Genomic DNA, 12,197 nt, shown 5'->3' with positions numbered 1-12,197 from the left:
AGAATGGCCGACAAATAGATGTACATCCCAAATGATGATACACAAAAGAACTCCTTGTGTAGATTAAGATTAGTGGTTGAAACGTTTGGACACTCAACTTAATAAATTAAAGTTCAATAAAACTCCTCAAAATTGTTAAGCAAATAAATAAGAAAACGTTATTATAAAACTTTGGGGACTAGAGTGTAATGTACAGCCCATTGTCCCCTCCCTCCCTGGTTAATTATAGAATGGCCGCTCTAAAGGGATAAGACAATGGCCGATAAATTGATGTATATTCCCAATGATGATACACAAAATAACTCCTTAAGTAGATTAAGATTAGTGGTTGAAACGTTTGAACACCAAACTTAATGACCAACCAAACAAAATTCACTAAAGTCCCCAAAGTTGTTAAGCTAGCCAACAAATAAGAAAACGTTTTTATAAAACTTTGGGGACTAGAGTTTAATATACAGCCTAATGTCCACTCCCTCAATAGTTAATTATTGAGGACAACATCCATAAAAGCGAAGCTCTGAACATTAACTCTGACAGACGAACATTAACTCATGTAGAGTGTCAGAACAGAATATACAAATTATAAAAATATAAAAGTTTGGAAAAATATATAAATTTGTTGCAAAACTTCTTAAATACAGAAATCTGTTAAGGACATACTAACAGTTTTAGGACTTGATTATAGAGATGCTTCGCTCATAATATTGTACCTTATTGTAATTGGAATCATTAATCCAAAAATCAGATCAATCGGATGATTTTATCACATAAAATATTGTTGTTAAAAAAGGAAAAAAAAACATGTTTAAAGTGGACGTACGGACATTCTATGTAACGATTATAGAGTTGCTACGCTTTCTAAATCGTACTTAACTACTGCAGGAATCACTATGCAAAGTTTGAGATCGATAGGACAATTCTAACATGCTTAAATTACTGAAAAAAGCTATCCAATACGTACGGACGTACAGACCAACCCTAATTATAGAATTGCCGCGCTCCTGAAAAACTAAATATAAAAAGGAGAATCCAGGAGAAAAATAAAAGAAAAAAATGTTTTGCATTCAATTTAACAATGCTTTCTTGTTTTAAACCGTATTATAAACAGCTTTCCGCGGATATGAAATGTCCAATTATAAGATTAAAACCGGTTCAAATCCATCGGATAATAATCGGTTTCGAAAATATGTTTAACAATGCTTTCTTGTTTTAAGAAAACATTTTAATAAAGCGAAGCTTTTCTATAATTAGGGTCAGTCCGTACGTCCATAACAGATGTATTTTTTCGTGTTAGAATTGTTCTATTGATTTCAAACTTTGCATGATGAGTGCTTTAACAGTTAGATACGACTAGGAAACATAGCGACTCTATATTCGTTACTAGAATGTCCGTACGTCCATTTTAAACATGTTGTTTTTTTACTTTTTTAACAACAATTTTTTATGTGATATAATCATCCGATTGATCTGATTTTTAAAAAAACTGATTCCTATGACAACAAAGTACAATGTTATAAGAGAAGCTTCTCTATAATCAAGCCTGAAAATGTAAGTATGTCCTTAAACATTATCCTGTATTTAAGCAGTTTTGCAACAAATTTACAAATTTTGTTTTGACTTTCTTTTTTCAAATACACATTTTTAAAAACAAGGATGACAACATCCAAAAAAGCAAAGCTTTAGAATAAACAAACAAACATAAATTATTAATTAGTATATGCAAGGAAAATTAAATATTAATGTTATAGAAATAGTTGCCTAAATACAGGATACTGTTTAAGGACATACTGACAGTTTTTGGACTTATTTATAGAGAAGCTTGGCAAATAACATTATTCCTTGTTGTCCTAGAAATCAATATTCCAAAAATCAGATGAATATATCATACAGAAAATGTTGTAAAAAAAATTTCAAATGAACGTACAGACTTTCTGGTAACGATAAAGAGTTGCTACACTTATATTTATACCTTATTGTTAATCTTAGTATCTATCTATCTATTTATAAATTTCAAGACGTAAGAAAGAACCAGTTTCTATCTATCTATCTATCTATCTATACATATATCTATCTATCTATATACTATACAATTATCTATCTATGTATCTTAGTATCTATCTATCTATAAATTTCAAGACGTAAGAAAGAACCAGTTTCTATCTATCTATCTATACATATATCTATCAATCTATCTATCTATATACTATACAATTATCTACCTATGTATCTTAGTATCTATCTATCTATAACTTTCATGACGTAAGAAAGAACCAGTTTCTATCTATCTTTCTATCTATCTATCTATACATATATCTATCTATCAATCTATCTATCTATAAATTTCAAGACGTAAGGAAGAACCAGTTTCTATCTATCTATCTATTTACACATATATCTATCAATCTATCTATCTATCTATCTATATATCTATCTATCTATGTATCTTAGTATCTATTTATCTATAAATTTCAGAACACGTAAGAAAGAACCAGTTTCTATCTATCTTTCTATCTATCTTTCTATCTATCTATCTATACATATATATATCTATGTATCTTAGTATCTATCTATCTATCCATCCATCTATTTATCTATCTATCTATATATTTCAAGACGTAAGAAAGAACCAGTTTCTATCTATCTAAGATTAAAAAATACAACATTTATAAAACGATATAAGATGTCATTTTTTTTGTTTCGTATACTTAAATTTTGTAATAAAGAATTTTGAGGGAGGGTTAAACTAGCTATTAAAAGGCAGGGAGGGGTGGTGTTTATTACACTAGTCCCCAATGTTGTATAATACGTTTTCTTATTCGTTGGCTTTATAACTTTGGGGACTATTTTGATTGGTTAGTTCATTTCTGAACGTTTCAACCACTAACTGTAATCTGTAGAAGGAGCAATTTTGTGTATAATCATCGGGGATGTACATCAATTTATAGGCCATTGTCTTATCCCTTTATATCTCTGATTATTAGGGCTGGATTTTGATATTTGAGCATAATTTTAATTTTTTACCTCATTTTCAAGTTTCATTATCTTTAGAATCTAATTAAACAAGGATGACAACATCCATAAGTACATAATCTATTATGAAATAGACAAACGGACAAAGTGAGTTATAAAGATGATTAACTGATATCTTAACAAAGAAAATAATAGAGATACAATATACAAATAAATATGCAAAAAAATTAAATCACGAAACCTTAAAAAATGTCTGAAAGTTTTAAAAAATAAAAAAACTAAACTCTGCATAAATTCATATCCTTATAATAAAGTAACAGGATGTGTGTTTCGTTTCTGTACCGAAGGATCTCGCTAACCCCTGAACCGATCGAATTCTTCTTTACAGGGTAGCCTCTAATAGGTCCCGGGAAGGTTTATAACTATTTTAGGGGAGAGTACCGCCACCCTCCCAAGCGAAATCACCCCTAGAAAAAAATATCCCCCCCCCCAAAAAAAAAAGAAATAATTTTTTTTAAATCTAGAATAAAAAATGGGGTCGGGGAGGGGGGGAGGTTCGCTCAACCCCATCCTAAAATTTTTTTTATTTACTTTAAAAAAATCTAAATTAAAAAATAGGTTTTGTGATTCAAACACCCCCCTCCTCAAGTGCCTCTAGAGGCCTCTTGGGGGCGTAGCCGTTAGTGGAGTATAAATGTTGGCAAGAAGTTTCAGCCGTGTATCTTTTGTAGGAGCTGAGAAAATCACCTTTCAGACGGACAGACGGACATTTCAAATTATAGAGTAGCTTCGCTACTTAAAAAGGAAAAAAATAGCATTTTGAGAATTTTGATATTTCTATATTTGATGTTTTAAGTTTTCCTCAGAATTATTATATTATTTTATTCTTTTTATAAGCGAAACTACTCTATAATTCACTATGTCTGTCCGTCAGTCAGTCAGTTCGTAACGCTATGGGGGAAACGTGATTTTCTCGGCTCCTATTCAAGATAGACAGATGAAATTTTTAGTGAGGATTCCCATATGCCCATCTGATATATAAATTGTTTTGTCCGCCTGTCTGTTATTTGGGATGCTAGATCGATTCCTAGACTTTTAGGTTTTCGTAATTTTCTCTATTCCTATTCAAGATTGAGGGCTGAAATCATCAGGGATTGAATATGCTCATATTCTACATTTTCCCATCAAGTTTCATTAAGATTTGTCTATTAATTGCGGTGCTAGATCGATTCTTAGAATGTTAAGTTTTGCTGATTTTAAAGGTTGCGTGATTTTAAAGGTTGCATAATTTTAAAGGTTTCGTGATTTCCCTATTTTACAAAAATTTAAAGTTTACATGTATGACACTGCTCTATATCAAAATTTTCCCGATATTCTTTCATCATTTTTGAGCCTCACTACTTATGGATATTGTCATCCTTGTTTTTTGTTAATTTTTCTGTTGTTATAAGCAATGAACTTATTTATTCTTGTCAAATGTTTGTTTTCTTAAAAATGTCAAAAATAGATTAAAAACAATTTCCTATATTATCTTATAACTTTGTAAGACTTTAACTAACCCCCCCCCCCACCTTTTATCTCCTTCAATTTATAAGAAATCCTTATAATAATGTAACAGGATATTTGTCTGTCTGTGTGTACCAAAGGATCTCGCTAACCGCAAAACCGATTCTCTAGTCAGAGAGGGGGGGGGGATGTAAATGGTTCTTATTTTAACAAGATAGGAAACTGTAAGAAACTAAGAAAGTAATGTTTAACACATTTAAATGGAGGAGGATTTAAATAGATATATATATATATATATATATATATATAGATAGATAGATAGATAGATAGATGGATAGATAGATAGATAGATAGATAGATAGATAGATAGATAGATAGATAGATAGATAGATAGATAGATAGATATATAGATAGATAGATAGATAGATAGATAGATAGACAGATAGATAGATAGATAGATAGATAGATAGATAGATAGATAGATAGATAGATAGATAGATAGATAGATAGATAGATAGATAGATAGATAGATAGATAGATAGATAGACAGATAGATAGATAGATAGATAGATAGATAGATAGATAGATAGACAGATAGATAGATAGATAGATAGATATTGTTAGATAGATACTTAAAAGTTGAACAAATGCAGGGAGGGAGGGGACAATGAGCTGCTTATTACACTAGTCCCTAAAGTTTTGTAATAACATTTTCTTATTTGTTGGCTTTCCTAACATTTTTGGGGACTTTAGTGAATTTTGATTGGTTGATTTATCAAGTTTAGTGTTTATACATTTTAACCATTAATTTTAATCTACAGAAGGGATGATTTTGTGTATCATCAGCGGGGATGTACATCAATTTATCGAGCATTGTCTTATCCCTTTAGATCCCTAATTTAATTGCCCCCCAAAAATCAAAGCTTTGTAAAACAAGTTATGCGTGCTAAAACAGGAAAAAACAAAACAATGCTCGGATGTTTAAAACAGGGCTTGGCAGCCGCGTTTGGAACAGGTTTAGATTAAAATTTTTAAGTTTAATAATATGACAATTTCACCAGGGATCTAAAGGGATAGGTTAGGGGGCCGAGCATCTACGGCTAGGCAGGCCAGGAGGCCGAGCGCTGCAGCCATGACCTTTATCAACTGTGGAGGCTACTTTCCTTAGGAGGCTAATTTTCTTAAGTAAATGTCCCGAGGCTACTTTGTCCGGGTGCTACTTTGTCCGGAGGCTACTTTATACGAGGCTACTTTGGCCGAGGCTACTTTGTCCAAGATCCATCAAAATTTTTCAAAAGTCCCCAAACTTGCTGAGTCAGCGATAAAGAAAACGTTATTATAAATATTTGGGGACTGGTGTAATAAACAGCCCATTGTCCCCTCTCTCTCTCTGCTAACATGGGCAGCTGCCGAGCCCTTTGTTTAAATGCTTTAAAATAAATAAATCAAAGGTGGGTCAGTAAAATTTTTTATCCTGTCTGTTAGACTGTGTGTGTGTGTGTGCATGTGTGTGTGTATGAGTGTGTGTGTACTGAAGGATCTCGGTAAATGCTGAACCAATATGGTTCTTTTTATTTAGTGAAGCTTCTCTTAGTCTCTTAGGTTTATAACGATTTATAGAGAAAGAAAGAGAGAGAGAGAGAGGGAAAGAGAAAATTTTAAAAATATAGAAATAGAGTTAAATAAAGAGAGAGAGAGGGAGAGATAGAGATAAAGATAGATAGATAGATAGATAGAGAGAGAGAGAGAGAGAGAGAGAGAGAGAGAGAGAGAGAGAGAGAGAGAGAGAGAGAGAGAGAATAAAAATGTAAAAGAGCAAAGGAGAAATTTTTTGAATTTTTAAAGTTTCTAGCAGAACAAGTGTTCTTTTGTGTTAATTATAATGTTTGTTTTTTGAGCGAAGCTTTTCTATTAATTAGCCTGTTCGTCGTAACTCCATTTGGCATTTTCAATTTATGAGGAGTCCCCACAGTTTTATTAGTTTATTTACCAAGGTGGAGACTTTTATAGAATTTGAATAGTTAAGTTTAGTGTACACATTTTTCAACCATTTCAACATTTTTGATTTGTTCTAAACTTCCAAATAATGCTTACTAAAATTTTTTTTATCCGACGTGTTAAACTTATATTTAATTTAGTGGTTAAAACGTTCGAACAATGAAATCAATCAAACAACCTAAATAAAGTCCCCAAAGTTATTCAGCCAACGAATAAGAAAATGTCATTTAAAAACTTTGGGGACTAGTGTAATAAACTGCCCATTATCCCCTCTTTTACAAGGAATATAAAGCATAGTATCATAGACAACTTTCCGCTGATATTATCCGCGGATTGTATGACTGAGAACCGGTCCTAATCCAGCGGATTGTAAGCGGATTTGTATTTATTTCAGATTATTAAATTAAAATGGCCGGACCTCCAAGAAATGAGCTGCACAATGAATCTGAAAACTCTAGGTTCAAACAACAGTCTTTTGAATCCGATTAATATCCGTTGGATTAGAACCTGTTCTCAGCTATAATATCCGCATAATGTCCGCGGATAGCTGTCTATAATACGATAGTATACATAGATATATAAAACTCAGGGATCTAAAGGGATAAGACAATTGCCTATATCTTGATGTGATGTTACTTGGAGGTAGACATTTATTTTTCAGTATGGCTTTGAAACCGATTAATATCCGATGGATTAGAACCTGTTCTCAGCTATATTATCCATTTAATGTCCGCGGATAGCTGTCTATAATACGATAGTATAAAACTTAAAAGAAATTTCCAGTATGGCTTCCAAATCGATTAATATCCGCTGGATTAGATCCATTTCTCAGCCATGCTGAAACACCATGTATAGCATCGTGGTACAGACAATTTTCCGGTAACAATAAAATAAAAATCATAAAATTAATTCCAGTTTTGTAACAAAATAGGTTTAAGTAAAGGCACCAAATTTTTCATTATCCGGGAACTAAAGGGATAAGACAATGGCCAATAAATTGATGATACACAAAATTATCCCTTCTGTAAACCAAAATTAGTGATTCAAACATTTGGTCACTTAAACTTAATGAACCTATCAAAATTCAATAAAAGTTCCCAAAGTTGTTAAGCAAATTAATTTAAAAAAACGTTAAATCTTCCAGAATGCAAATTAAATAAAAAATATAATTCGTCTGATACAATTATGCATCTATGAACATTTTCCGTCTTGTTTTTTATTAACCCTTACAGATCGGGCCCCAATTCCCACCTAAGAGCCCAGGGTGTCCCATAGTGTAGTGGTTAGCGCACTACGCTGTGGTTGGGAGAAACTGAGTTCAAGTCCCCACATAGACTCTGCACTTGGTTGACAAATGCTGTCGCAATTTGTCAGATTATGATCACGCAACCTTCCCTAAGATGCCCTAGGGTTGTAAGAGGGGAGATTTGTAGGAAGTTAGGATTCTACAAATCAAGCAGCTCTAACCATGCTTTCCCTCATCCATGCTCCTCGTATGAGAGTGCCATTAATTAGGGTGGCTTAATATGGAACACCTGCCAAAACTCTAGGCCAGGGTGATGTAATAATTGAGTAGCTTCCACGAGAATTGCGGGTCAGCTTGTAATGTAACATAGAATACAATAAGCTGTGCGCGAAGCTTACCAATCTAAGATTGGCCAAAGGATTCTCACTTCCAGTCTCCATGTGTATCTGAGTCCTAACTTCAGAGAATCATGGCTACAACAACAACAACCTAAGAGCCCCCCTCCCCCCCTCTATCTCGGCTCCTGTTACAGATAAAGACGTAAAATTTTTGCAGCTGGGATGACCAAATTTTAGGATGAACTAATATTTTTTATAACAAAAAAATTACTTTTTCTAATCATCGCCGAAAAACGGCAAATAACGGAAACCGCTATTTTCGGCGGTTACGGCGGTTAGCGGCGCCAATTAATATTATTATCTGTTTATTGTTGATCAAGGATTTACCAAAAAAATTTGTAGGTCTCTAGCTGAAATAGAAGCCACGATATTCATGATATATTTCTGGTGTAAAAGCCGGACAAAAATCGGTTATAAAGTCGGCTTTGACCGGACACCACGACCGACACAGACCAGATATCCTAATAAAATCATCTCTTGCCGACGTATAATTACTAAACTTAAAAAGTCATGAAGTCACATCTCTCCATCTTATCTACAAAAAGATGAGATTGAAAAAACTAGGGGGGGGGGGGGGCTCTTGGAGCTCCCCCCCTCCCCGATCTGTAAGGGTTAAAGACTGTTGTTTTTTCAGTGATATTAGTTAGTCTATTTCAGGCTCTATTAGGCAACATTTTAAAACATTTAAAACCGATCAATATCCGCTGGATTAGAACCTGTTTTAAGCTATACTATCCGCGGAAAGCTGGCTTCTTATACGAAGTTATGAAATATATAAAACGCAGGAATCTAAAGGGATGCTAATGTTGCTAATGTCGTATGGGTGAGTTGGACCTGGACTAACAGTCAACTTGTCAACTCAAGGCCAGACTCTTGGTCCTTCACCTCATACCCGTGGTACAGTACATTACAGACAACCAACTCTCTGTGATGCACGACCTTTGTCTGAGAAGTCCTAACTGTGCATGGTAACGAGTTGCGCCTGTTTTGGGCCAAGGCATTCCCCCCACTCTAACTATTTATGTCGCGCATCTGACATAGTAGCAGTGGGAACCATTTTTAACGTCTTTAGTTATGACGCGGTGTCGGACCGAGATTCGAACCTAACACCTTCCCGACGAGAGGATAAGACAATGGCCAATAAATCATGGTGTTATTTTAGTGCGTTAGGAAAATATTTTCCAGTGTTTGGCTTCGAAAACAATTAATATTCGATGGATTAGAATCGGTTCTAAGTCATACTGAGAAATTATGTCTAGCATCGAATATAAAACTGGTTTTAATCTTATAATTGTATATTTGTTTATAATACAATTCTAAAAATAACGTTTATGCCTCTAGGGGCGTAACCGCTAGTTTTAGATAAAATAAATGTTTAAAATGTTGACATCTAGACTGTATTGGAATTATAGTTTCTATAATATTTCCAGCAATATCTTTATAATAAAGTAAAAAGATCTCAATCTGTCTGATGTACCGATATGCTTCTCCTTTAAATTGTAGATTCTCATAGGTTCTGGAAAGGTTTATAACCATTTTGGGAGAAGGTACCACCACGCTCCCAAGAATACTCTTTACATAGATTGAAAAGAATACATTTTATGTTCCCTAGATGCCTCTTGGGGCATAGCTGCTAGTTTTAGATAAAATGAATTTGTCTGTTTGTTTATTTGTCTGTTTGTCCGTTAGTCTGTTTGTCTGTTTGTCTGTCTGTTTATCTGTCTGCTTGTCTGTTTGTCTGTCTGTTTGTCTGTCTGTCTGTCTGTCTGTTGTCTGTCTGTCTGTTGTCTGTCTGTCTGTTTGTCTGTATGTTTGTCTGTATGTCTGTCTGTATGTCTGTCTGTTTGTCCGTTTGTGCGTTTGTCTGTCTGTCTATCTTTCTGTCTGTCTGTGTGTCTGTTTGTCTGTCTGTCTGTCTGTCTGTTTGTTTAGATAAAATTAATGTTTAAGATGTTGAAAATCTAGATTGTATTGGAATTATATTATCAGTAATATTTCCAGCCATATCTTTATAATAAAGTAAATCTGTCTGTTTGTCTGTTTGTCTGTCTGTCTGTCTGTTTGTCTGTATGTCTGTATGTCTGTATGTCTGTCGTCTGTATGTCTGTCTGTCTGTCTGTCTGTCTGTCTGTCTGTTTAGATAAAATTAATGTTGAAAATGTTGAAAATCTAGACTGTATTGGAATCATAGTATCAGTAATATTTCCAGCCATTCTATTCACAAACTCAAATTTAGAAGCGAGTAACCTTACTCAACAAGTGAATCTTACAAGGTAAGGCAAAGGAGAACCGTATTGGTTCATCAGTTAGCAAGATTCTTTGATACAGACAAACACACAGGCAGCCTGTTAATTTGATATAATGATATGAAGCAGCTTATAGTGCCTAATAAAAATCACACCATACAAATGACCAATGATAGGCCACTACACACTCTAATTAACCAATGATAGGCCACTATACACTCAAATTAACCAATGATAGGCCAGTATACACTCGAATTAACCAATGATAGGCCACTATACACTCTAATTAACCAATGATAGGCCACTATACACTCTAATTAACCAATGATAGGCCACTATACACTCTAATTAACCAATGATAGGCCACTATACACTCTAATTAACCAATGATAGGCAACTATACACTCTAATTGACCAATGGTAAAATGTAAACTGGCCTATTATTGGTCATTTGTATTGTATGACGTCATTTTTATTAGGCTCTATAAGCTGCTTCATATAATCATTTTAAATATATGTCTGTGTGTGTATGTATCGAAGGATCTCGCTAACTGCTAAACCGATATAGTTCTCCTTTACAGGGTAGCTTCTCGTAGGTCCTGGGAAGGTTTATAGCTATTTTTGGGGAGGGTAACACCACCCTCTCAGGAGAAATCGACAAAAATCTAAAAGATATAAATAGCAGCAAGATAAGGTTATTCCAGTATGGCTTTGAAACCGATCAAAATCCGCTATATTAGAACCGGTTCTCAGCCATACCAAACAGTCATATACAGCATCGTATTACAGATAATTATCTACAAATATTAATTTAAAAATTATAAAATTAATACAAGTTTTGTTAGCCCGGTCCTTCGGCCTCTGGTGGCTAACAAACCTTGTTTTAATATCATAATTTTTCATTTTAAGATCCACGGAAAGCTGTCTATAATACGATTCTAACTGTAACAAAGGATGACAACATCCATAAGTAGCAAAAAAGATAAAAAACATCATGGAAATGACACACGGACAAAGTGAGTTATACAACAGATGTTCAATTGTTATAACAAAAAAAAGAGAGATATTATAATAAACCTTTCTCGTATTAAGTTGAATCCGGTGGATAGGAACCGGTTCTCATCCATACGAAAAAACTATGTCTAGCATCGTATTATATCCAGCTTGCTACGAATATAAAAATGTACAATCATAAGATTAAAACCAGTTTTTAAGCCCGTGCCTTCAGAACCTTTGGCACCTCGGGGCTAAAAAAAAACTGGTTTTAATCTTATAATTGTACATTCTATATCCACGGAAAGCTGATTATATGCGAGAAATAACTATTACGTCTTTGAAGCCTGACCGTCAGACAGACGGACAAAATCCATGTAGACTAGATGTATATTTGTCATAGGAATCTCCACGGTAATTTTCAGCTGTCTATCTTTAATGGCAGTGGAAAGAATCACAGTTCACCGCATATTGTCCGTTTTTATTTTATTTAGAAGTGTCCATACTTTTTCACCACTAATTTTAATCTACATAAGGGGTATTTTTGTTGTACATAATTGGGGTTGTATATTTACTTATTATCGATTGCCTTCACCCCTTTACCTTGTAATATACTAGCTGCTACGCCCCTAGAGGCCTCTTGGGGGCACTTGAGGAGGGGAGAGTTGAATCCCAAAAGAAAAGTAAAATTTTTATACGGTCGATTTTTCATGGAGGGGTGGTGGTACCCTCCCCCAAAAGACCTATGATAAGATACCCTGTTAATAAGAACTTGATCGGCTCAGCGGTTAGCAAGATCCTTCAGTACAGACAAACAAACAAACAGACAGACATCCTGTT

The 12,197-nt window shown here is 34.1% G+C and overlaps 1 long non-coding RNA gene across 1 annotated transcript; it reads left to right on the top strand.

Moving 5' to 3' along the window:
- The first annotated feature begins 6,762 nt into the window (after window positions 1-6,762).
- LOC145306800 (uncharacterized) lies at window positions 6,763-9,554 on the top strand. Its single transcript, XR_013875223.1, has 3 exons — window positions 6,763-6,932; window positions 8,753-8,785; window positions 9,513-9,554. It is a non-coding gene; the product is annotated as an uncharacterized LOC145306800 (long non-coding RNA).
- The last annotated feature ends 2,643 nt before the right edge of the window (window positions 9,555-12,197 follow it).

This window comes from Acartia tonsa, chromosome 15 (genome assembly GCF_053477335.1).
Source record: "Acartia tonsa isolate MP-2025a chromosome 15, ASM5347733v1, whole genome shotgun sequence".
NCBI classification, from domain to species: Eukaryota; Metazoa; Arthropoda; class Copepoda; order Calanoida; family Acartiidae; genus Acartia; species Acartia tonsa.
The sequence above is the reverse complement of the archived record's forward strand: the minus strand, read 5'-3'. Positions and strand labels throughout refer to the sequence as shown.